The 24,870-nt window shown below is 29.9% G+C and overlaps 1 protein-coding gene across 1 annotated transcript in view; it reads left to right on the top strand.

Annotated features, from left to right (window-relative positions):
- LOC123269160 (inhibin beta chain) overlaps positions 1 to 24,870 on the top strand; it is an 81,664-nt gene that overhangs the window by 2,181 nt on the left and 54,613 nt on the right. The gene's annotated exons all lie outside the window — the stretch shown is intronic.

Here is a 24,870-nt window from a genome sequence, read left to right as displayed (position 1 = left end):
CTGCAGAAAAGAGAAGAGTTGAAAATTTTTTTTTATTGTTCGAAATTAAAAATTACCGTATTTTTGAACACAAAAAATTAAAAAGTAAACATTTTTGTTTGTTTTTTCGTATTGTATTTGTAAAAATGAACAACAATTATACAAAAAATGACGAAAAAAAATATTTTTTAATTTTTTTCTGTAATTTTTTCAAAAGTTACTTTTTGATTGAAAAATTGACATTTTCGGTTCTTTTTTTTTTTTTTTTATTAATGATTTTCAGGGCACACCTGAGAAAAAATTATAAAAATAGTCGAAAATAAATTTTATTAATTTTGAAATTTTTAATGCTGAAAGCATTATATGCATACTGAAAATCTTGAAGTATTTTTTTTTGTATGTTACGTGTGAAAATGATAAAAAAAAAAAATGTTTAATGCCAAATTTTCGAACTATTTTAAATTTTTAATCATTTTTTGAAATTTTCTTTTTTCAATTATTTCATAAAAAATTTTATTTCAATAGTCAGAAATAAAATGGTCCCAATTCCTAATAGTTACCAAATAAAAATTTTCCGATAAAAAATTTAAAAAAAGTTGTCAAAAGTTTGCTATTTCCACAATGAATATTTAAACCATAAAATGAGTAACAAAAACTTAATGAACCAAGAACTATCTGAAATTATCCAGTATTACATATATAAAACACGACTTTACACCTACATATACACATTCTCATAATACATGTGAGAGTCAAGTCATGTGGCGCCGGTTAATTATTAGCGTCCGGCTTCTCTCAATGTCCGATTCCCCTTGTTTAACAGTATTTCACACTCTCTTACTTTCTCTGGTCAAGTCAATGCGTTTAATAATTGTCTTGTCGATCAATTAGTCAATCAATCAATCAGTCAATTAATTAATAAGCCTCTTTTACTCTTATACAAATATAAATTTACTTATATTTATATTTATATGAGGGTATAAGTGTACATATATGTATAAAGTATTGGATAATAAAAATGAGGACATGTAGAAAAATGTCTGTCACCATAGGGAGCGGCAGCAAAGCACCTTAGTACACCAAAGAGAGTTCAGAGTTGGCTAAGTTGGATAGTGGTTGTATAAGGGGCGGAGGACGGAAGTGGGATCGCAATGCGCCGGAACGACGTGGTCGGCGGCGATTCGAAAATCGTACGCGATGGTCGGCCGTTATAACTCGTTGGCTTCCGCAAATAAATATAGCGATGAGTCGTGCAACGGGGCCAGAACCGCGATAGTATAAAAGAAAACTAGTAAATGTAGAGAAGGGAAGAAGCCAACGGGGGTAGGATAAAAAATAAAATTTCCTTCCTTTTTACAATTTATATTATTTTTATTCTATTTTTAACAATTTTTTTTTTCTAAGCAATAAGACTTACGATGATTTTTCGTTGACCAATCGCGCGCTGTGCATTAAGTGTCATTAATTTAACTGCTTAAACTACTGGGTTTTGTGCATGCCTATTTTACTTTTACGTACTTACACTCAAATATATATGTATATATGTAAAATAATAATAAGCAATGTTGGAATAATAAAAAAAGTTTTATGGAAGGTAAGTAAAAAGAGGGTCGAATGTTAAAGAAAGAGAATTTAATTCACGGTGTGTTTAAATGACGTTTGCGTGCGTAAAGTGGCCACAGAGTGGCTGCCACGTGGCCCTGGTAAACCATCACTAAGTCTCCCTCGCTTTAACGGATCTATAGTTCACTAACTCTATGTTTAACATTAAGGGTAACGCCGTAGATGCACCGCGAGAGTCATACATACGTAAGCTAATACGCTAACTGTAACCGGTGTTTACCGGAAAGATTTTTTAGCTCCATAAAACTCACTTCATTCCTCATACTTAAATGGTTTTAGTTAAGGGTTAGCGCGATATTACATGCCTGTAGCGGTATTTTACTGCCTTTTTCATTTCTTCTTTTAAGATTTAGTACTAGAGATTAGGAATAGTACTGAAGATTCGCTGTTTAGATTATTTTTAAATTTAGTTTGAATTTTATCGCCAAACTGGCTATTACCGGATGTTAATTATTATTTGCAATTAAAATTTTTTATTTTAGCTTCAAAAGCACTGCTAATTAAATATATGACCACGCAAATAAGCATACAGTTGTTTATTTTAATTTTTTTTATTCTTATATGGAAGTTTAAGAGCTAGACTAAGAAGAGAAATTTTCTTTCATCCATTTACAAGCAAGCCAAAAGTCTCGGTTGAAATTTTTTGGCTACTAACCAAAAATAATAAATTTCTTCACGTGCAACGATCTGCATGCCATATACTCACTTTTTATTTTCTCTAAGATACATATACTTATGTAGTATACAAGCGATATATTATATTTAAAATTGATAAGATACTGGATATAATATACATTTATATTTTATATTTTATAAATTTTATCAATAAAAATTTTTTTTTAAGAGGACTTTTAATCTCAATACAAAATCTTTTATTGATACAGTTAGAAAAAACTACTTGATTTCACTCTTGGTTTAAGATGTGAGTGTGTTTTGAATTGCTCAATCGATCGAAACGCAGTTCGCAACATTCTAAAGAGTTCTATTGCCCTTACATTTCGTGTAGATTCGGCATGGTACACTTTGAGAAATCTCAAAAATAAAATTTTCAAAAGAATATTTTTTTGGAACAACTTTTGCACTGCTGTACGGCTTTTAACCTCAACAATTAACGTAAATTGCCGCAAAACGCATCAAAATCAATCAATTCGTTCGAGATATCGTAGTCGAAAAATTTCAAGGAAAGTTTTTTTTTTTAATCACTTCGAAATTTTTGTCGGATAGTTTTGCAGGTCATAAGTTATCTTTTTGTACTTCAAGAACCACGTTAAATTTCGTAAACTTAATCAAGGTTGGTCAATTCATTCAAGAGAAATTGCTGTCGAAAAAAGTATTTTTCTGATGTAACTTCAAAATTTCTTGTGGAATCATTTTACAAGTAAGAAATTATCTTTTTGTGCTTAGAAAACTTCGTTGAATTTCGCAATCCGCACCAACAACGGTTGTAACCGCTATTATAATTTGTTCGGGAGATATCACAGTTCAAAATTTTTAAACTCGAAATTATATACAAGTTGTATTTTTGAGCTCGAAGAGTTTTTTTTTAATTATTAATTTTTCATTAACGCCGTTTTATTTTGAATTTTCCATTCTTTCATTTTATCTACATTAAATTAAAACTGATAATAGTTTCAATTACGTATTTATCAATGAATATATTTACCTTAAAAATAGGATCACTTAAAAAATTTATCGTGCTAGCAGGTACTGCATACATGTACACTTAGAATAGATTTATTGTAAGTAATTATCTGAACGCAATATATACATGATAGTTGATAATAATGAGGGGATTTCATAAAGTTTTTGCCAAGATTTTCTCAACCACTTCAGATCAACAGGAACATGAATTCGTGATGTTTATGCGAACACTGAGTACATGAATCGCGTGCTGCAGCAAAAAAACTTCTGGATATATCTATGATTATTATACACGGAGATAATAAAATTATAAAAACGCCGAGCACTTTGACTTTGAATTTGACTCTTTAATTAGAAAAACAGACTTATAATAGAATTTACCATGAAGTTCTAATTAATCATACAGATTCCGGAACCTTAAAGTAACTTGCTACGCTTATTTTTAGGTAAAGATATCTTGATCATATTAAAAAAAAAAAAAGCTAAATTAATATAAAAATCATTACTATTCAAAATTTACGCAACAATAAATAACGCTTTATTAATTTATTGATTGTTAAAAAACTTTTGAACAAAATAACTAGTTTGTTCTACTAGAAGGAACATTAGAGTTGTACTACATATGTAAAAATAATAAACAAAAATCATGTCACATATTCAAGTACTTGAGATTATCGGAGCTTGTTTTAATCGAGAACTAAACTACAACTTGATACATCTAAAAGCAATGTTACCTGAAAATTTATGACTGATTTGGATCAATTTTTATTATTTATGCTCATGCTTATTGGTCTTATAATTTATTATGCAAAATCATAACGAGGTACGCATTATCTTGCCTTTGCACATGAAAACAAGATATTTTGGCTCAAGAACAATATTCGTACTCCCAGATCGTTTTCAGAAAGAAGACGAATATCTTGATTTAAAGGAAATCTATAACTTCCTGCTTTTGAAAATTATTAATTTTGAAAACGAGAAGTTAAAAAATGGGCATCTTTGTGAAAAGAAAATCATTTGTTGGAAATTTTCAACAATTTTATTTCTCATCTGGAGAAATTAAAATTTTGAATACAATAACTTTCTTGTTGAAATAAATTTTTCCAGATTTGGGAAAAAACAATTTTGAATGAAAATTCTCAAGTTATATATCTAAAAAACTAAATCTAGAAAACTTTTTTTCAAAACGAAAGTTATTTGTGAAAATAATTTTGATTTCACAGCTGAAAAATAAAATTGTTGAAAATTTCCAACAAATTAATTTCTTGTCGCAAAAATGCCCATTTTTTCAAAAGAAATTTTTTCTCTCAGTGAATAATGGGAATAATTTAAGATCCGGTTTCGATAATGTAAGATTCGGTAATAATTTTCATTTTCCGTAATATCGATGGAACAATCTCTTTATCAATATCGAAACCGTTTCAATAACATTCTTTTATTAATAAGAATCCGGTTCTTAGTATGTTGTGAAAATGATTCATATTTCAAAAACTGAAAATATGTATGGCTAGATCGATAATGCGTTTTGAGTATCAAAATTATCTAACAATTACGGAGTCAAGTGTTGCTGTTGCATCACGCACTAATGCTAGAAGAGTTACTTAAAGTATTTTATTGCGTACACGTTGAAGGAAGAAAGCATAAAGAATAAAAAAGTTTACAAAATTTTTCAATAACTTGACAGGCTGTATTTAAGTAACAAATTCTATGAGCGATTTGAAAAAAAATTGAAGCTTTAGAATTTTAGTTTTTAGAATTTTTCACCAAAAATTTATAATTTCTTAGAAGATAATTGTCTAAAAAACAGTTAAAGAGTAAAAAAATTTAATAATCATGCAATTGAATTAATAAGAAATATAATTTCAAAAGAGTAAGAAGCCAGTAATGATAAAGAGTAGATAATTAATTATAAATGGAATGAATAAATGCTAAAACTTACTCTACATTAAAAAGTAGTATTTAAGCCATGGAAATCACAGTTTAAACTTTGAAAGTACGGTAGCGAACTGCTCTGATCACTTTTAAAATTACGAAAATTAATGATTTATAACTCAAATCTTCTAAAGTTAATTTGTTACTATTTCAAAGATTAATTTTTACCGTATATCCGCTGTAATGTTGGTTTAATAAATACATGCAATGTATAATTTATGGCTTATTAGTAAAGTAATTTTGATTATTGATCATAGTATATGGTTATAACAATTTTACTTCAAATGGTCCCTTTCAAATTCATTGGAAATAATTTTGAGTGTACTTTTTTTTGGAGCAAATAATGTACATTGCTTTAAAAAAAAAAATAATAATGTAACGGTTTAAAAAATACGTATTTTATCGAAAAGTAGAATATGGAAAATCTTATCAAGCAAGCTTTCAATTCAACTGCGACCGAAAAAACTCGTTAAAAAACTAGTAAATTTTTGATAACTTGCGTTCTAATAATGTTGATAGAAGACATCTCTTCATATTTAAACCGTAGTCACTTGAGATATTTGAGATAATTAGATGTAATTTGGCATACATTTGTGGGATATTAATTAAAAAATCTCATTAAGTTAAATGTGATAATATTTCAAATGTTTTTTTAAAATTAATATACACACTTAAATATTTAATAAAATTAATCATTTTTTGTATAAATATAATTTTATCCAGTTCTGAATATTACGATTATTATTAAAACATCTAGCAAGATTTATTGAGAGTATAAAAGTTTGCACAAAGCTATTAAAAGGGAACAAAAAATGACCTGATTTTATATTTTATTATTGCAATTCTTACAAGTCTAAATATTTCATAATTCATTTTGAAGTATGTATGTAGTTTTTCGAATTTTTTAAAAGCTTTGAAACAAAATTTCTATAAACAAAAATCACTCACAATTTAATAAAAAATTTTCAATTAATTCCAGTCAATTTATGTTAAGTTTGCAATGCAATTATCAAAATTAAAATACGTAATAGTAATGAAGTGAAAATAATTAAAAAAAGAGTATTCATTGGAAAACAATAATTTGTATTAAAAGTTTCTAACATTTTAATCCACCCTTGTCTGTCTGCGTCACTCCCTCTCGTTGTTTAGTCCCCTCTGGTTTTATTCGCGTCTGGAAAAAAAGAGAATCGAATGACGATTGAAGTATATAGAGGAGAAGTTGCCCTTGGGACATAAAAGCAAACCACTCATGTATAACTGAGACTCTCGAATTCCCTCTCGATAAAATTCACGGTCTACTTTGTCATGAATACAAAACTCTTTCCCTTTTAAATCTATTTGACGCTTCGATCTAACTTCATTCAATTATATTATGTTATATGTAATAATAATAAATTAGTTTACCAAAAATATTTGCTATTTCATTTCGTTATATGCAGATGACAATGTGATAAACTATCGAGAGAGGCGGCTTTTTTAAGATTTCAAAAGAATTTTTTTTTCTAAAAGATAAAATTATTGAAAAAAAAAAAAAAGTATTAAAATTAAACAGAATCGATGGACAAGACATGAAAAAAGAGGTATGAGAAAAAACTTCCCGGTTTTATTTTTATTGTTGTAAGTGCAATACGAGAGTTGAGCAGGTTTACAAAACGTATAAGTCTTCATCCCTCTCCGTGTTCCAAGTGCGTCGTGTAGTATCGATTCTATAACAGAAGCTTCGATGTTTCTTGATACGCTTTCATGTTTTATTATTGTTATTTTTTAAATCTATATATATATAAGGGCTCGCAAATTAGATGCAAAGTTAAATTAAAAAAAAAGACATCAATCTTCATGTTTTGTGTTAACTGCGGATATAATAAGGCAGAGTTCTCATTGAAGTAAACTTACCTCTTAATATGCTATCGACACATATCGAAATGAAAAAAATATATACTGCTTAACATATTGATAAAATAATTATCTTAATTAAAGAGAAATAATGTTTACAAAAAACTCATTCTAAAGACAACTGGTTTTCGCACTTCAAGAATTTTTTGTCTTAATTCTCGTCATCTTGACGTAGGAGACCAATATCTTTAATTAATCTATATTGTTATTGAATTGAGAAGTATGCTATCTTTGATCGATAAAATCAAATCCTTTATCCAAGAACAATTATCGAAAAATAACAAATATTTTGTTTTTTTCTAAGAACTTTATATTTTTAGTTCAAGTACTAGGTTCTACATTCAAAATATTAAAAATCTTTTTAAAAAAGTCTTTTTTTTTTTTATATGTTCTGAAACGTATTTGAGACTTTTTTAACTTTTCACTATGATAATCAATGATTTTCGAAAATTGAGAAATGATTGGTTCAACCCTGCTTTTCAAAAATTGAGTTCTCATCAGTTCTTAATATTTTGAGGCCTTAAGAAACTACTATAATTGAAAGTTTTTAAAAAGAAGTTCCTTTAACAATTATTTAATTTCTAGTGTATATTCTGCCAATTAAAAATTAATATTGTAATTTCTAGAGGTTGCTCAAAATTTTATTAACTTTCAAAGTTCTTTATATGTTTTCGAGGTTTTTGAAATTTTCATAAAAAAACTTTGAAAAAAGGAGTCGATTTTTTGCACTATCATAAAATATATTACTGAATTGTATTTTTTTATGTTGGTTTAAAAAAGTTATTAAAAAATTATAGTAGAATAGAAAATAGCGATAACAAAAACTGACGAGTAAGGAAAGTCTATAAAGTTCACTCATCACAGAGAAACTTTTTCAATTTTATCGGAGATTTTTAAAGTTTCTTTATAAGTTAGTATAAATTTTATGCAGACTTACTTTCACTTTTCATTTAAATGTACAAAGTATTTTTGAAATATATTTTTTATTCGAAGATAACTATTACTGTAGCTATATAAACAAAAAATACTTAACAAAATTTAGTTATGGTCTGTAAAAGATAAATTATATTATTAAATATGATCTAATTCAATATAAAAGTTATTGAGTTGGCTAGGAAAAGTTTATAATACTTGAAAGAAACAATTCAGGGTTAAAATGAGTTTCACTTTTCAATTGTTCCCGTGCAAAAGACGAAAGCACTTCCGTTTTCTCACTTTAAATTCTCATTCAATACAGCAGAAAAATTTTTTTTGTTATTTGCAATGAACAAGCCTCACAGCTTCCGTCAAGACACTTAAATATCTTACAATTGTGAACTTACTTCATTGTTCAACATTTTGATAAAAAATTATAATGCCAATTTTGATAGATTACTTCATTTCAATAAAAGGTTTTAGTATTTCCATGTCTTAATTTTTTCAACAAATATTTTAAACCAAAAGTAACGGGAGGAAAAAAATTTATTTCCATTTATGAGATTGAAAAAATTTAAAAATGAAATCTTTATTTAGTATTATTGGTTCAGTATATATAACAATAAGGGTTAAAAGTCTAGTGTTAGTGTTTCATAGAGGAAAGAGGGTGAATTGAAGATTGAAGAAAAGGGAAAGAATCAAGGGTGAGCAAAGAATTTGCAGACACAAGTTGTACAGTTTTTATCTTGATGTCAGTTGGCTTTCCTGTGGTGTTTAAGCACACAATCCTTTAGGCTTCCGGCTTTAAATGTGAGGGAGTGGCTGGAACAACTAGAGGATGTTCACATTTCGCAGATAATCGCCACTATAAACTCGACCTTTACACAAAAATGAGTCTCGTACAACTCATATGATTTATATTTTTTTCATTTCTCATTATCATATTTTTATATTGTTAAAAGTGCTTTTATATTTTTGCATACATTGTTAACATTTATGTATTTTTCATACGAGCAGACACAAAATTGGTTTGCTTCTATGGGACAATTTGCATCAATCAAAAATTAACTAGTATCTTATAGATAAGTTTGATATAGACATTAAGATTCGAAGTTTCAATGTAGGTAATTTAATAATAAAACATATTTTTACCTATGTATAATCATTAAGATATGAAAGGTCTCTCTTAAAAAGCTAAAGTTCTTTAATTATTGATAAAATGTTAATAAAAAGTTTTAAATTATCACTTTTTTTCGGCTCTGAATTTTCCTAAAATATCGAATAATAGCTACTGAAGGTTTTTAATCATTTTCATTACACTGGTTTTGAAAAATTTTTCTGTTTTCTGACTCAACGGATCTTGATAAAATATACATTCTTTAGAAGATATTATCAAAGTCGTGTTAGAAAATGAGCCTAATCAGTTATTTTAGAACTGACAGTAATTTAAAATGATGAAAAATTAAAAAATTTATACTTTCATCAGTGTTTCACGTTCAAATAACTTTTGGATACAAGAACTGATATCGAATTCATGTATATGTGTAAACTCAAAAAATAAGCTTTAATTTCTATATCCTTGCAATTTTTTAAGATGGTAATTTCACAAGTTTTTGATAAAATTGTTTTGTTGCATTTTTGCTGGTAACGATGAGAATTCTATTTTTATTTCGGTTGTTAAACGGCCTTTTTTCCCATACATTCATTTTAAGGTTTTATAACTTTTAATCGTAAGCCTATATGTCGTCTAAATTAAGCCTAAATTAAGTCGTCTCAAAATGGATAACATACAGGTTTTAACAAGTTCATATATTTTGCAATTTGAAATAGCACCTACCGTAGTTTCTAAGCTTTGAATATTATAGCTCTATTCTACTGTCAACTCTTTTATAAAAGATGTTTGATTGTTAGAGGAAGAAAAGATGGAAAATAGATCCCGAAATTCCTTATTTTTCGTTCATTAAAAGATTAAGGGGAAACGAATTGTTCTTCATAAATATATTAATATCCTGTAATTTAAACTAGGCCGCTTTGTTAAAAAATGCTTTTTTTTTTTTTTTTTTTTTTTATTTAACTTGCTATTGAGCAAAACTACACTGGAAAGAAAAAAAAATAAAAACAGCATTTTTCCACTGACAATATTTCTTGTTCTGACAAAAAAACTTGGTATTCCTCTGCTAATAGTACGTAATATTTTGCTCAGAAGTATACATATTACATATAATTATTATTACTGTTCATCTGTTAATATGTAAAATATATGTATAAATGACCCTATCATTGGCCTTCTGGCTGTTGGGTCTGTATTAAATAAATAAATAAATAAATTACAATACTTAAATTTCGTATAGTTGAAGTACCGAACTCAAAGTGGAATGAACATAACTTTATTTTCTGACATTATTTACATTTTCGATGGCTCTTAAAATTGATTGGAAATGATTCGTGGAATAATCAATGTTAATTATTTATGTTATTACTACATCAACTAATGTCTGACAATAATTAATTAATCAATTCCAATACATTATTGAGCTATATAGTATCGCCAGTCTATTATTTTCACAATTTAACTCAGTGTTGCTTTGAGCAAAATACCACATTCTAATTATCCCAATTTTTTTTATATTGATAGGAACAATACTTTATTTTTAGTATTATTAACAGCAAAACAATTAATTTTTTCTTGTTCAAAAATACTGAAATTTTTATTGTTCCTACTTCTACTCAAAATTAGGTAATTATAGTTGCAATAGTATATTGTAATTCATTAATAGTAGATTGCTAAAAATTATTTTATTCAGCTATTCAACTGCAAAATTTTGCATTGAATTTATTTCATGTTGCCTAATTAGTTTTTTTTTTTAATTCTGTGACTGAAGCTTAAATAAAAAATATGCTTAAAATCATGATTTCGCTTGATTACCATTCATTATAAAAAGTTAGCATCTGAAAATGCTATAAGATTATATTTTATTTAAATACTTAGAATAAAATATTAAATAAATATAGATGTCTTGATAAATCACAAAAGACAAGGCATCTACAAACCGCTTGCTCAATTTGATTTAAAAAAAAATTTATGAAAAAAATAATTTTTGCGCATGATAAAAACTGTTAAATTTAATTAATATATGAAAAATATAGTTTTTAATTATATAATTAAATTTGAGTATAATTTAAAAGCACAACTTATTCTCCTATTAATTTTTTCTCATTCTTATCATATAAATTGTTTTACTGTTGCGATTTATATAAATATGCAAATTGAAAGCAATGTTATTCTTGAATTGTAATAATCGATTAAACTTTAATGCAGTGATGAAGGGATTACTGGGAGGCTGCTTTGGAAGGTCACGCGAGGGTATGAGAGGCTGTGAACTAGTTAGGAATAGTTGTGAAGAGTAGAGACAGGGACACAGAGTCGTCTTCTGTTTCCAAGCTTTCACATATATACGTATATATAAATCTATATATACATACATAATATCGCCTTGTTCTTGGTACTTCTTTACTCAAGATACACATCGATTTATTCCATTCGAACTAATATAAAGCCTTCTTATACATGTTTGTTCATATATCCCAACTGACCACTGAAATCTTCCCTTAAATCATTCTACCTTTGAAACATTTCTAACTTTTTCTACATTCAAGACATTACGCAAAACTCTGATCGAATTTTTTTTCTTAAATTTTATATATTGCACGCTCCACAACGCGGCCAAATTTTTCAGCATAAAATTGTTTCTATGATGCAAGTTAAACTTCAAATTTATATTAGTGGAGATACTTTAATTATTAGAGTTAGCGTGTTTTCGAATTGATTTAATTTTTCGTTCTAAGAGCCTTTTTCCAAAATAAGATTCACTTGAGAAAATTTTTAGCTACCTTTCAAAGTGTATGAAAATTTACAAAATCGTCAGGAATGGGTTTTTTTTTCGTTTTTGAACTTTTTTTTTTCTTTAGTTCAACCACTAGCTAATCACATGGAAAAAAAACAATCGATTGTTGAAAAATCTGTTGACTCCACCTAAAAATATCGTTTTAATAGTTTAGAAGTGCAGTTCGAAATCAATTTTAAATAAGTTCATTATTTAAAAAAGTTTTTTTTTTATTTGTAATTGCACGCCTCATAAGCGAAGCGTTGAGGTAATGCTGTACTTTAGACATGCCCCCACGAAAAAATTATGTATCCTAGAATATATGCTGGGATATACGAAAATTTGCCGAAAAAATATATGCTAGGATATATCCCAGTATATACCCCGGATATATATATATATATATATATATATATATATATATATATATATATACATACTAGCTGTTACCCGCCCGCTCTGCTGGGCACTTTATAGAATTGTATTTTGAGATCTAGACTTGAAATTCAATTGGAGTATTGTTCTGACTTGCACAGATTCAAAATTCTATCGGATTGGCCTGTACCTTTTATCCATGTCATAATTCTAGCGAATATCCATTGTAACTTTCAATGTGCAATCACTATAACATTCCCGTGGCTTTCTCCAAAAATGAATAATCATTTTTGGATTTACGATTTTAATTTTTGATTTTACGAAATCTCTTAAAATGAATAGCCAAATTTCTTTTCCACATCTCAAGTGTTTAGAAAATGTTTTCATTTTGATCTGTTACATTCCCGCAATCCCGTAATAAGAACAATTCATTGGTTATGTGATCAGCAAAAATAAAATGTATGCAAAATACTTAGTCCGTTGACTATATAGCTACATGTAAAGTTAAATTTTAGAAACCTTACAATGACTTTTTCGCCGCTGCCAAAGAGACGATTGTGGTAAGAAAATATAATTATTAAAAAAGGAAAATATTTTGATCCGTTGACCTTGGAGGCCATCCCTGTAATTACCTGTTTCTCTTAAGATTCTATCAAATTTTATATCTCTAGGAAATATATTTGAAGAATATGAATTTTTTGACAACTATCACTCCCGCACTCTTATGTGAGAGAGAAATTTCGTAAGATCCTATTCGAGATGATTTTTACATTAAAAATAAAATATTCCAACAAAACTTCGAGTCCATAGAAACTACACGGAAAAAAAAATCCTATGAAAAATTACTATAGTAACATCGTAATTCAGGACTAGACTTTCAGTATCTCGATTTTTACGATGCTGCCGTCTACAGAATACAATTTGAATTATTGAAAATTACGATGTTATTTAGTAAATTTTTTTTCTGTAAGAGCAAGTGAATAAGGACGCATACTATATGTTTTAATAAAAGAGAGACAGAGTCTAGTAGTTTGCGACGCCACCACCGAAAGATCACCAACTAAGGTAAAAGCCCCAATATATGATCATGTACCAGTATATGATCACTCCATGTATTTGTATATCTATATTCACAAATATAAGTATACAAATACATTGAGTGATCATATACTGGTGCATGATCATATATTGGGGCTTTTACCTTACTATATCGAGGGTCTTATTATGTGACTGAACAGAAACTTTAGATATTCCCTCCGATAGCGTGAGGGGATAAACCTTGGACTTGAGGCGGAGAGGACACCGGGTTCGATTCCTGGATGATACAGAATTATTTTTTCGGTGACCTAAACTTCTTTTTAATTTGAGTGATAGAAATTTACGATGTTGCATCGTATAAATTACGATGTTTGAGTTCTGGTCCGGCACTGCAATGTCCTATACTAAAAATTACGATGTTTTCATTGTAATTTTTCGTACAATTTTCTTTCCGTGTATTGTTTTGAAAAGAAAGATTTTCATTGTTAACGCCTCCGCAGTCCCTTTGGGGTTGGAATTTGATAAAATTCATTCTTAGCTGAACTTGACATGATACATGAAGACTCCCACCAAATTTGAAGTCTGTCGAAGTTACAGTTTGGAAATTAAAATTTTAGATTTTAACACCCACCCCCGCAATTCCTATCGGAAGTAAACTTTATTGAAATCCATTTTGAGATCATCTCTACAGGAGAAATAAAAGATTTCTACCAAATTTAGAGTTTTCAGAAGCTATATTTTGGAAATGAACATTTTTTATTGTCAACACCCACTCCCGCGATCCTTATTGGAGGTGATTCGTTGTAAAATCCGTTCTTAGATCATTTCTATATCACATATAGAAGACTCCTATCAAATTTGAAGTTTATAGGAGCTATAGCTTTGAAATTAAAAATTTTAATTGTAAATACCCACCCCCGCAAACCCCTGTGGGATGAGCTATCGTAAAATTCGTTCCTATATTATTTCTACATCTCTTACAGAAAATTCCTACCCAGTTTGGAGTATATTGGAGCTATAGTTTAAAAACGGGAATTTTTCATTATTAACGCCCCCGCAATCCTCTTTGGGGTAGGATATCGTAAAATTCGTTCATAAATTATTTTTACATCACGTACAGAAATTTCCTATAAAATTTGGAATCTGTAGGAGCTATAGCTTGAAAATTAAAAATTTTCATTGTTAATACCCACCCCCGCAACCCTCTGTGGGGTATAATATCGTAAAGTTCGTTCATAGATTATTTCTAGATCTCTTACAGAAGATTCTTACTAAATTTGGAGTCGATAGGAGCTATAGTTTATAGTGGGTGGAATTTCGTTAAATCCGTTCTTAGCTGACTTCTACTCGATAAAAAAAATATTCCTACCAAATTTCAAGTCTCTAGGTCTTATGGTTCAAGAGATATCGTGATGAGTGACTATATAGTGGAAATCATATATATATAGATAGCTGTTACCCGCCCGCTCCGCTGGGCGCTTTATAGAATTGTATTTTTAGATCTAGATTTGAAATTTAATTGGAAGATTGTTTTTACTTGCACAGATTCCAAATTCCATCAAATTGGTCTGTATATTTTGTCCACATGATGATTCTAGCTAAAATTCATTGTAACTTTCAATGTACAATCACTATAACATTCCCGTAGCTTTCTTCCAAAAATGAATATTAATTGACACGAAGAAAAAAAATTTTAAATGAGCATTGATAGTTTTAGTTAAAGTAATTGCAGGTCTCATAAGTGAAGTTGAAATCTGCCTAGCTTAAATTGTGACGAATTTCGCTGTTAATTAAAATTTCTTCCGTAACATCAATTATACATAGAAAATTATTTGTACTTTTTTTTTACGAATTTTATTAAAATAAGTAGCCAAATTTTTTTTCTATATCTCATGTGTTTAGAAAATGCAATGCTTTTAATCTGTTACATTTTCGCGATCCCGTAATAAGAACAGTTCATCGGTTATGTGATCAGCAAAAAAATAATGTATGTAAAATTCTTAGTCCGTTGACTGAATAGCTACATGTAATGTTAAATTTTGGAAACGTTACAATGACTTTTTTGCCGCTGCCAAAGAGACGATTGTTGTAAGAAAATATCACTATTAAGAAAGAAAAATATTTAAATCCGTTGACCTTGGAGGCCATCCCGGTATTTGCCTGTTTCTCTTCAGATTCTATCAAATTTTATATTTGTAGGAACTGTATTTAAAGAATATGAATTTTTTGACAATTATTACTCCCGCACTTCTATGTGGGGGAGGAATTTCGTAAGATCCTATTCGAGATAATTTCTACATTATAAATAAAAGATTTCAACAAAACTTCGAGTCTATAAAAACTATCAATTGGAAATGAGAAATTTTCATTGTTAACGCCCCCACCATCCCTTTTGGGGTTAGAATTCGAGAAAATCCATTCTCAGCTGAACTTGACATCGTACACGAAGATTCCTACCAAATTTAGAATCTGCAGGAGTTACAGTTTGGAAATTAAAATTTTAGATTTTAACATCCACCCCCGCAATCCCTATCGGAAGTAGAATTTTTTGGGATCCGTTTTGAGATGATCTTATGACAAATTAAAGATTCCTACCTAATTTCAAGTTTGTAGAAGTTACAGTTTGGAAATGGAAATTTGAAATTCTAACACCCACCCCCGCAATCCCTGTCGGAAGTAGAATTTATTGAAATCCGTTTTGAGATGATCTCTACATGACAAATAAAAGATTCCTACCAAATTTACGCCTTTTAGAAGCTATATTTTGGAAATTAAGATTTTTGTCAACACCCACCCCGCAATCCTTATTGGGGGTGATTCGTCGTAAAATCCGCTCTTAGATTATTTCTACATCACATAGAAGATTCTTACCAAATTTGGAGTCTATAAGAGCTATAGCTTGGAAATTAAAAATTTTAATTGTTAACATCCACCCCCGCAAACTCCTGTAAGGTATCTTAAAATTCGTTCGTATATTATTTCTACATCTCTTAGAGAAAATTCCTATCTAATTGGAGTCTGTAGGAGCTATAGCTTGAAAATTAAAAATTTTCATCGTTAATACCCACCCCCGCAATCCGTATTGGTAGTAGGCTGTCATTAAATCCACTCTTGAATAATTTCTACATCACATAGAGCAGATTCTTACCAAATTTGGAGCCTATAGGAGCTACAGCTCGGAAATTTAAAATTGTCATTGTTAAGACCCACCCCCGCACTCCTCTGTGAAGTAGGATATCGTAAAATTCGTTCATAAATTATTTTTACATCACTTACAAAAAATTCATACAAAATTAGGAGTCTGTGGGAGCTAAAAGTCAAAAATTTTTAATTTTCATTGTTAACGTCCACCCCCGATATCCATATTGGGAGTAGATTGTCATAAAATCCACTCCTAGATCATTTCTACCTCGCATATAGCAGATACTTATCAAATTTAGAGATTGTAGGCCCTATAGCTTGGAAATTTAAAATTTTCATTGTTAAGACCCACCCCCGCATTCCTCTGTGGAGTGGGATATCGTAAAATTCGTTCATAAATTATTTTTACATCACTTACACAAAATTCATACAAAATTAGGAGTCTGTAGGAGCCAGAAGTCGGAAATTTGTAATTTTCATTGTTAACGTCCACCCCCGCAATCCATATTGGTAGTAGATTGTCGTAAAATCCGCTCTTAGATCATTTCTACATCACATATAGGAGATTCCTACCAAATTTGAAGTCGATAGGAGCTATAGGTTAAAAATGGGAATTTTCTATTGTTAACGCCCCCGCAACCCCCCTTGTGGGTGGAATTTCGTAAAATCCGTTCTTAGCTGACCTCTACTCGGCGAAAGGAATATTCCTACCAAATTTCAAGTCAATCGGCCTTATAGCTTCAGAGATATCGTGATCAGTGAGTTCAAAAACTTGATCTCCTATATATACAGTAGCGCTCAAAAGTATTTTGACAAATATATTTAATGGTTTAATTAAAAATAAATATGAAACACAATAATCATTTATTTATTTTTTTAACACCTTTTGAATAAACTACAGAATAGTGTCAAAGAGGTTCTTATTCGTAATAAAAGAAAGTTTAATTTTTAAAATATTAGGAAAATGGTGGCTCAAAAGTATTTTGACATTTTTGAAAAAAAACTAATTTAACGCATAATTATAATTTATAGCAATAAATATATTAGTATTTAGTAGCATATCCCTTGGCCTTTATGACAGCCTTGCATCGCTCCGGCATTGAGTCGATTCATTTTTGTAATCGACTTATTGGAATTTGATCCCACTCATTTTTTAGAGTTTCAAACAAAGCGTTTTTGTTTGAATAATTTTGGGTTTTTACACTACGTTTCAATTCTTCCCAGAGATTTTCTATCGGATTCAAGTCGGGACTTTGACTTGGCCACTCAAGAACTTTAACTTTTTCACGATTTAATAAGTCACTAATATGCTTTGATTTGTGTTTGGGATCATTGTCTTGTTGAAAATACCACTTAGCTGGCATGTGATGTTTAGCATATGGTAACATCTGAGACTTTAATATATTTGCATACATGAACCGATCCATTTTTCCTTCTATTTGAACTAATGGTCCAACTCCAGACCGTGAAAAACATCCCCAAACCATCACACTACCACCTCTATGTTTAACTGTGGGTATTTGATACCGATAATCGTATTTTTTGTTTACTGGACGCCGAATGTACTTGATACCATCAGATGACATTAAATTAAATTTACTTTCGTCACTCCATAAAACTTTAGACCACTCTAAACTTGACCACGATATATGCCGTTTCGCGAAATCAAGACGATATTTCCTGTTTTTTTTTCGATATTAAAGGTTTTTTAGCCGGTCTTCGGCCATATAACCCTAGGACCTTTAGGCGTCGTTTAACAGTAGAAACATGAATATCTACGTTATATTTTTCTTTTAATTCATTTTTTATCATTACAGCGGACATCCGTATATCATTTGCTGATAACTTTTTTATAATATGATCGATGTAAGAAGAAGTTTTTCTTGGGCGGCCTGTTCGAGGCTTACTTTCGACAGTTTTTCGTTTGTTATAGACTTTATTCCATAAGCTAACTAACTGTCGAGACACTTTAAACAAACAAGCAACTTCTGTTTGTTTCATTCCTTGTTTTAATGCATTAATAACGGCTTTTTTAAAATCACTAGAATATTCCTTGCACTTAGGCATATTGAAGTAACCACAACAAGTAAATATATGTAATAATAAAAACTAAGGAACAAGTAATCTGCGAGAGTTTTTCAAGTCAAATGTGTGTCAAAATACTTTTGAGCTCACGGTAAGTCAAGTACGTTCGGTGGCGCGGTGTGTAAACAAACAAGTTGTAATTTGATACGCTTAAATAGTCGCAATTACACTACTCTACATTATACTCAATACATTTTCCGATAGGCTTTTATTTTAAAAAAATATTAAAAAATTTTATGTTGTCAAAATACTTTTGAGCGCTACTGTATATAGAAGAATATACTTGCGCTCACATGTATCCCGTTATATCTGGTCTGTCGTTAGATCTACAGTCTGGTTCATAATCAATGGACGTAACACATGCATATACATCTTAGAATATATCCTAGGATATAATCCCAGCATATATTCTAGGATACATAATTTTTCCGTGGGGGTGTAAAATAAAGCAGTTTTCTCGAAAAATTGAAATTGATTTTTTTCACTTATATCGCACTCACAGGATCATATGAGTGAACTTATATCAAGTCAAATAATCTATCAGGTACATAAAATATATTTCATTAACAATTATTTTGTTTAACATAATAAATAATAACATTAAAAATAATTTCATAAAATATATTTTCTGTCGACTGGTTAATACTATAAATCTGAATTTTTTTATTGGCTGTCCAGTCTATTGCACGAATTTTTTTTTAACTAATCATTTATCTAATAATTTATAATATCGTTCGCCTGTATTCCCTACAGGCATAAACGATTTTAAAATTCGTATATAAATTTGTCATTAAAGGTAAATTTGACTGAAAAAATAATTCGGACGGCTCAGACCAGGAATCGAACCTGGATACCAAAAGCGCGATACCAAAAGATCCAGGTTCGATTCCTGGTCTGGGCCGTCCGAATTATTTTTTCAGTCAAATTTACCTTTAATGACAAATTTATATACGAATTTTAAAATCGTTTATGCCTGTAGGGAATACAGGCGAACGATATTATAAATTATTAAATAAATAATTAGTTAAAAAAAATTCGTGCAATAGACTGGACAGCCAATAAAAAAATTCAGATTAAAAATAATCTTTCCAGGACCTCCGTGTGTGTTTATAGATCTGTGTATGTGGCAGGGAAATTGGTCGAAAAAATTATCGTACCGGAACAATTTTTTTTTTTTATCATCAAAAGTGATACACTGCAGACTTTCTCAATTAATATGAGCGTTCAATTATTGTTTATAAAAAACTAAGATACGACCCTACCCTTTATTAAAAAGTTGATGTGACGTTTTCATTGTTGTCACTTTTCGTTGCTATAGTGACCATTTTGGCAACGGTTACCATAGCAACAGTTACCATAGCAACGGTTACTATGGCAACGGTTACCATAGCAACGGTTAAATATTAATGAGTTAAATTTGTAAAACTATTGATTAATTAAACTGTAGATAAATTATCGAGGGCTAAGAAGTTGGCGTTTTTTTAATTTCTCGCTAAGAAAATTGAAAATTTTCAAAAATCGGGAAGTTATTGTTTTCACCCCGTTTTTCGAAAATCGAGTTTTCATCAGATCTCGACGTTTTAAGGTCCTAGGAAGCTTTCCTGACTATTTCCGAGGTGATGTCACCGTGTGTGTGTGTGTGTGTGTGTGTGTGTGTGTGTGTGTGTGTGTGTGTGTGTGTGTAAATCTCTCATAACTTTTGAACGGATCATCGGATTCGATCGAAATAAGCGGCGTTCTGCAGAGTTCCTTTGCCCCTAGAATTCTGATACTAATTTACAAAATTTGAGTCGATCAATTTTAAGAAATCTCAAAAATAAAATTTCCAAAAATTAGTTTTTTTTTAAATATCTTTTAAACGGCTTAACCGATCAATTCCAAAAACTAATCAGATCTTAACCTCAAAAAACCACGTCGATTGCCACCAGCCCGGTCAAAATCGGTTGATTTGTTCGTGAGATATCGTTGTCGAAAAAAATTGAAAAAAATGTTTTTTTCAGAATTTCTATAAAATTTTTAGTCTGACCATTTTACGCTTGAAGATTTTTCAAATAATTAAAAAAACTGTGTTGAATGCCGTAAACCACGAGAAAATCGGTTAATTCATTCAAAAGTTATTGCGGATTGAAAATTCAAAAAATATTGTTCTATAAAACTTGCATTAGCCTTTTGAGCTCTTCGAGCTCAAAAGCACAGAACAGCGTTTTATTTGAGCTCGGAGAGCTTAAAATTACACAAAAATTATATTTTTGAGCTTGAAGAACTTAAAAAATAAGTGAATTGTTGAGCACTTAGGTATAGAGGTAGCGGGAAATTGCAGGGATGGCCTTTAGGGTCAACCGTTTTCCTAATTTTTTTGATTCAAATTTGAGTTTAAACATATGAATGCTCATTTACACAACTACGAAAGTCCTGGCCCTATCGAAAATAAACATTTCGACAGAAGCGCGCAAAGCGCGTTCGATTTTCTAGTATTTGTAAATCCATGCATACATTTTATTACAGTATTTTTTTTTCTCATCTTAGAATTATGGCGCCACAAAATCATAGCAGAGTTCTTTGATTGTTATTATTTCATTTTTTATACTTTATTTTAATCAATTTTAGTATGGAAAATTAGATTATGAGACGTGCACTTTTGGATTTTCCAAACTTTTTAAGAATTGTCTTGATTAAAATCATCGCGATACTCATAATGCAAAGTTGCATTTTTTGAATTTATATACCTAAAAGCAATTGATTAACACCCTAACTATGTGTTTCATTGTATTTTGAATTTTTTAAACTTTTCAAAATTTATTAAATAAATACTTACAAAAATTTATTTTGGTGTTATAATAGATCATTCTCGCCAATGTTGTGTTAAGTATTTTTAGCCATATGAATAGAACAGAAAGGGAAAAAAGTGTGAACTAAGTATTGAAACATAAAATTACTTCAGAGTATTCATTTGCCCTAGGGTCGTTTGTTTCGCTTTTGGTTGCCACGAAGGTGCCAAAAAAGCTCACCGAAGTGACAATTGAGTCGCGACCCTTTTTAAAAACATTGAAAGAGGTGTCAGGCAAGTCCTCAAAACAACACATCAGGGTTGTCTACATACTCTTTGCACCCTTGAGAGTTTTTTTTTCGTATTTTAGGGTTTAGGGTATCCGGGTAGAGGCCATTCAACCTTAGCCTGCGGCCACTCATGAAAATCCTCGAGACGACCCGACAGTCGGAGAGGTTGATACTCGACCTTCAAGGAGGTGAGGCCTTTCAACGTCGTGCATCACATATACCACCGGTGATCTCATCGTTTGAGAGTCATTTCACCATGTATAATGTAACCCACGTGCGAATGCATGTTTTTTTTCGGCTTCCGTGGTACCCTCGGGGTTCGTTCAACCTCAGGGAATTCCCCTAGACCAAACACTTCAGACAGTTTTCAAGAGCCTTTTGATCAGACTTGATTTTTTGTTTTAAACAATAATGCAACCAAGGATTTTAATCATATCTCTAATAAATGAACTCACCCTTTTTATCACTATCTTTTTTCGAAGTGTCGGTCGAATGCATATTCATTAATACACTAATATTATTTTTAGCTCTATAAAATAAACATTTTTAATTTAAACAACTTGATAGAAAAATTAACTTGATTCAAGGAAAAAAAAAATCTGAAAAACGGTTGACCCTGCAAGTCAACCTTGGACTTTCCCGCTACATTCGATCTCAAAAAATGGTCGTAAAATTTTGTATTACAAAGTTGTGAGCTTTTCGAGCTCAATAACATAGCTGTTATAAATTTCGAGCTTGAAAATAGACAAGTTAGATTATAAAAAGATCTTTTTGTAAATTTTGAATTGCAATATCGTCCGAACGAGTTAATTTGTTTTTATGTAGTTTACGGTTTCTTAATGGATTTTATTAAACACAAAAATGCAACATTTCATTTTAAAAACAAATTTGACACAAATTTTACGAGTTATATAAGAATAGTATATTACATACCTAGGCCAGTAAAATAAGAAAAGTCTCAGATCACATGTAATTGTTGGCCGAGGCGAAGCCGAGGTTGACAAACATGTGATCTGACGCTTTACTTTTTACTGGCCAAGGTGTGTATACTATTTTTCAGGAAGACGTAACCGGAATGTGGCAACTTTGTTTAGCGCAGCGGCCAGAAAGTTGCCACTTTCCGGCCGGAGGGCAGAGAACTATTTTTTTGCTCGACGAAGGCAGGAAGCGGCACTTTCGCTTAGCGCAGTGGGCTGAAAGTTGACGCTTTCTGACCATCGAGCAAAAATAGTATATTACACACCTAGGGAAGTAAAGTAAGAAATGTCTCAGATCACATGTAATGTGTTGGCCGAGGCGAAGCCGAGGTCAACAAACATGTGATCTGAGGCTTTCTTATTTACTTCCCGTGGAGTGTATACTATTTTTTTGCTCGACGAAGGCAGAAAGGGGCAACTTTGTTTAGCGCAGCGGGCTGAAAGTTGACGCTTTCTGCCCGTCGAGCAAAAAAGAAATTTTTTTGAATTTTTTCCACTGCGATATCTCTAGAACGAATCTACTGATTTTGATCCGGTTTGGACAAAAAATTCCAAGGTTTTGCAATAAATAAAAAACATTATTTTTGGAAGTTTTGTTAACGATATCTCTCGAAAAAATCGTTAGAAGCTGGTTAGATTTTAAAACGATCGATACGCTAGTTTGAAAGTTATCTTAGAAAAACATTTTTTTTCAAAATTGTTTTTTTCGAGATATCTCAAAATCTACCGTGCCAAACTAATTCAAATTTACATAAAATTTAATGGCAACAGAACTCTTTCAAACGCCATAAACCACTTTTTAATCGATCAAACCGCTCAAAAGTTATGAGTGATTTACACCTCTCCATTCTTCGGGGGTTAAAAATTGGCATGAAACCCTTAACTTTTGAATTAGAAGATTATTTTAAAGAATTATCTTATCTTGAATCAAATCCTGTCAAATGATTTTTTTGGATTAATACGTATAAGTATAATTCTTAAAAGTATTCAACATAATTTTCGTAATGAAAACCATCCTGACTATTCTTAGAAGATAGAATCTCTGTGTGTGTATCGGTAAACTGCGTTATTTTTAAAGTAAATTTCCAAATTACAGTCAATTTTGCAGCATCCGAAAGAGACTCATCAATTGCAAGCTACTTTCAAAATTTAAGATTAATCACTCATGTTGACTTTTGACATTATTTAACTGAAAAATACACAAGTTTAATTAGCTTCAAAGCTTAAAAGTAGTTTCTAGTGTTGCAAGAGCTGTCAAAATGAATTAAAAATCATTTTTTTAGAGTAACTTATGATAAGTGCATTTTATCAGGTCTAATACATAAAAATAAATTAAATCATCATTTTTCTTAAAAATTTTTGGGGCTGCTTAAAATTCTTAGAAATTTTTGTAGTGGTCAGAAATTTTCAATTTCTTTTTCTTTAAATTAACATACTGAAGAATATAAATGGAGCATTAAACCCATACCAAATCGTCTAAAGCATAATTTATTATTTTTTAGCTCTCTTGAAATTTTCACTTAATTCAAGTCATTATGAATTTCTATATAAAAAACTAACTTAAATTTAGGTTATTCAAAATATCTAGAGTACACTACTCGGAAATTAAAAAAATCTCTAGCAACCTCTAAAACTCCGAAGTATTTAATTAAAAATTCTTATAATATTTACACTGATAAATCGATTAACGATAGTAAAGTTAACAGACATCTGACAATTTTAAGGAATTTTTTTCTTACAAATAAATTATTACAAAGAATATTTGAAGATTTCACGTTTAAGAATTCAGAAAATTTATTGATACAATTTTTTAAAATTACCTTTTCAGTACTAATTTATTTTGTAGATTAAATTGAAATACTATCGGGTATCTGCCGATTTCGGTAAACTCAGGCCAGTCAAAATCTTCAAAATCATTTTTTTGGTTCAAATTTTTTTTTCTAGAATCTTGAATTTTTCCATCAGTGCATAACTTTCTAAGAAATGATAAAATAATTAAAAAAGCGTCTAAAAACAACAAATTTCATTTTAAGGTTCAATAAATTTTTAAAAATCGTTAGCAATTGTTAAAAATTCATGAATCAAGTTGATTTTTTGATAGTGCTCTAAAGACTCAATCAATTACCAAAATAAACTCGATAAAAAAGTTCATTTTTATTTTTAGCAGCCGATAAATAATTCATACAAATTAAAAATTTAAGTACTAGTCAATTGATTGTATAAATTCTTAAGTAATAATAAAAATGTTAAATAGTTTTCTTCATGAAAATAAATAAAAGGTAAATTGAGAATAAATATCAGCGTGTGTTGAAGAGTCATTAAGGTAACGT

Source organism: Cotesia glomerata, linkage group LG7 (genome assembly GCF_020080835.1).
Source record: "Cotesia glomerata isolate CgM1 linkage group LG7, MPM_Cglom_v2.3, whole genome shotgun sequence".
Classification (NCBI taxonomy): domain Eukaryota; kingdom Metazoa; phylum Arthropoda; class Insecta; order Hymenoptera; family Braconidae; genus Cotesia; species Cotesia glomerata.
This window is presented reverse-complemented; position numbering and strand designations above follow the sequence as displayed.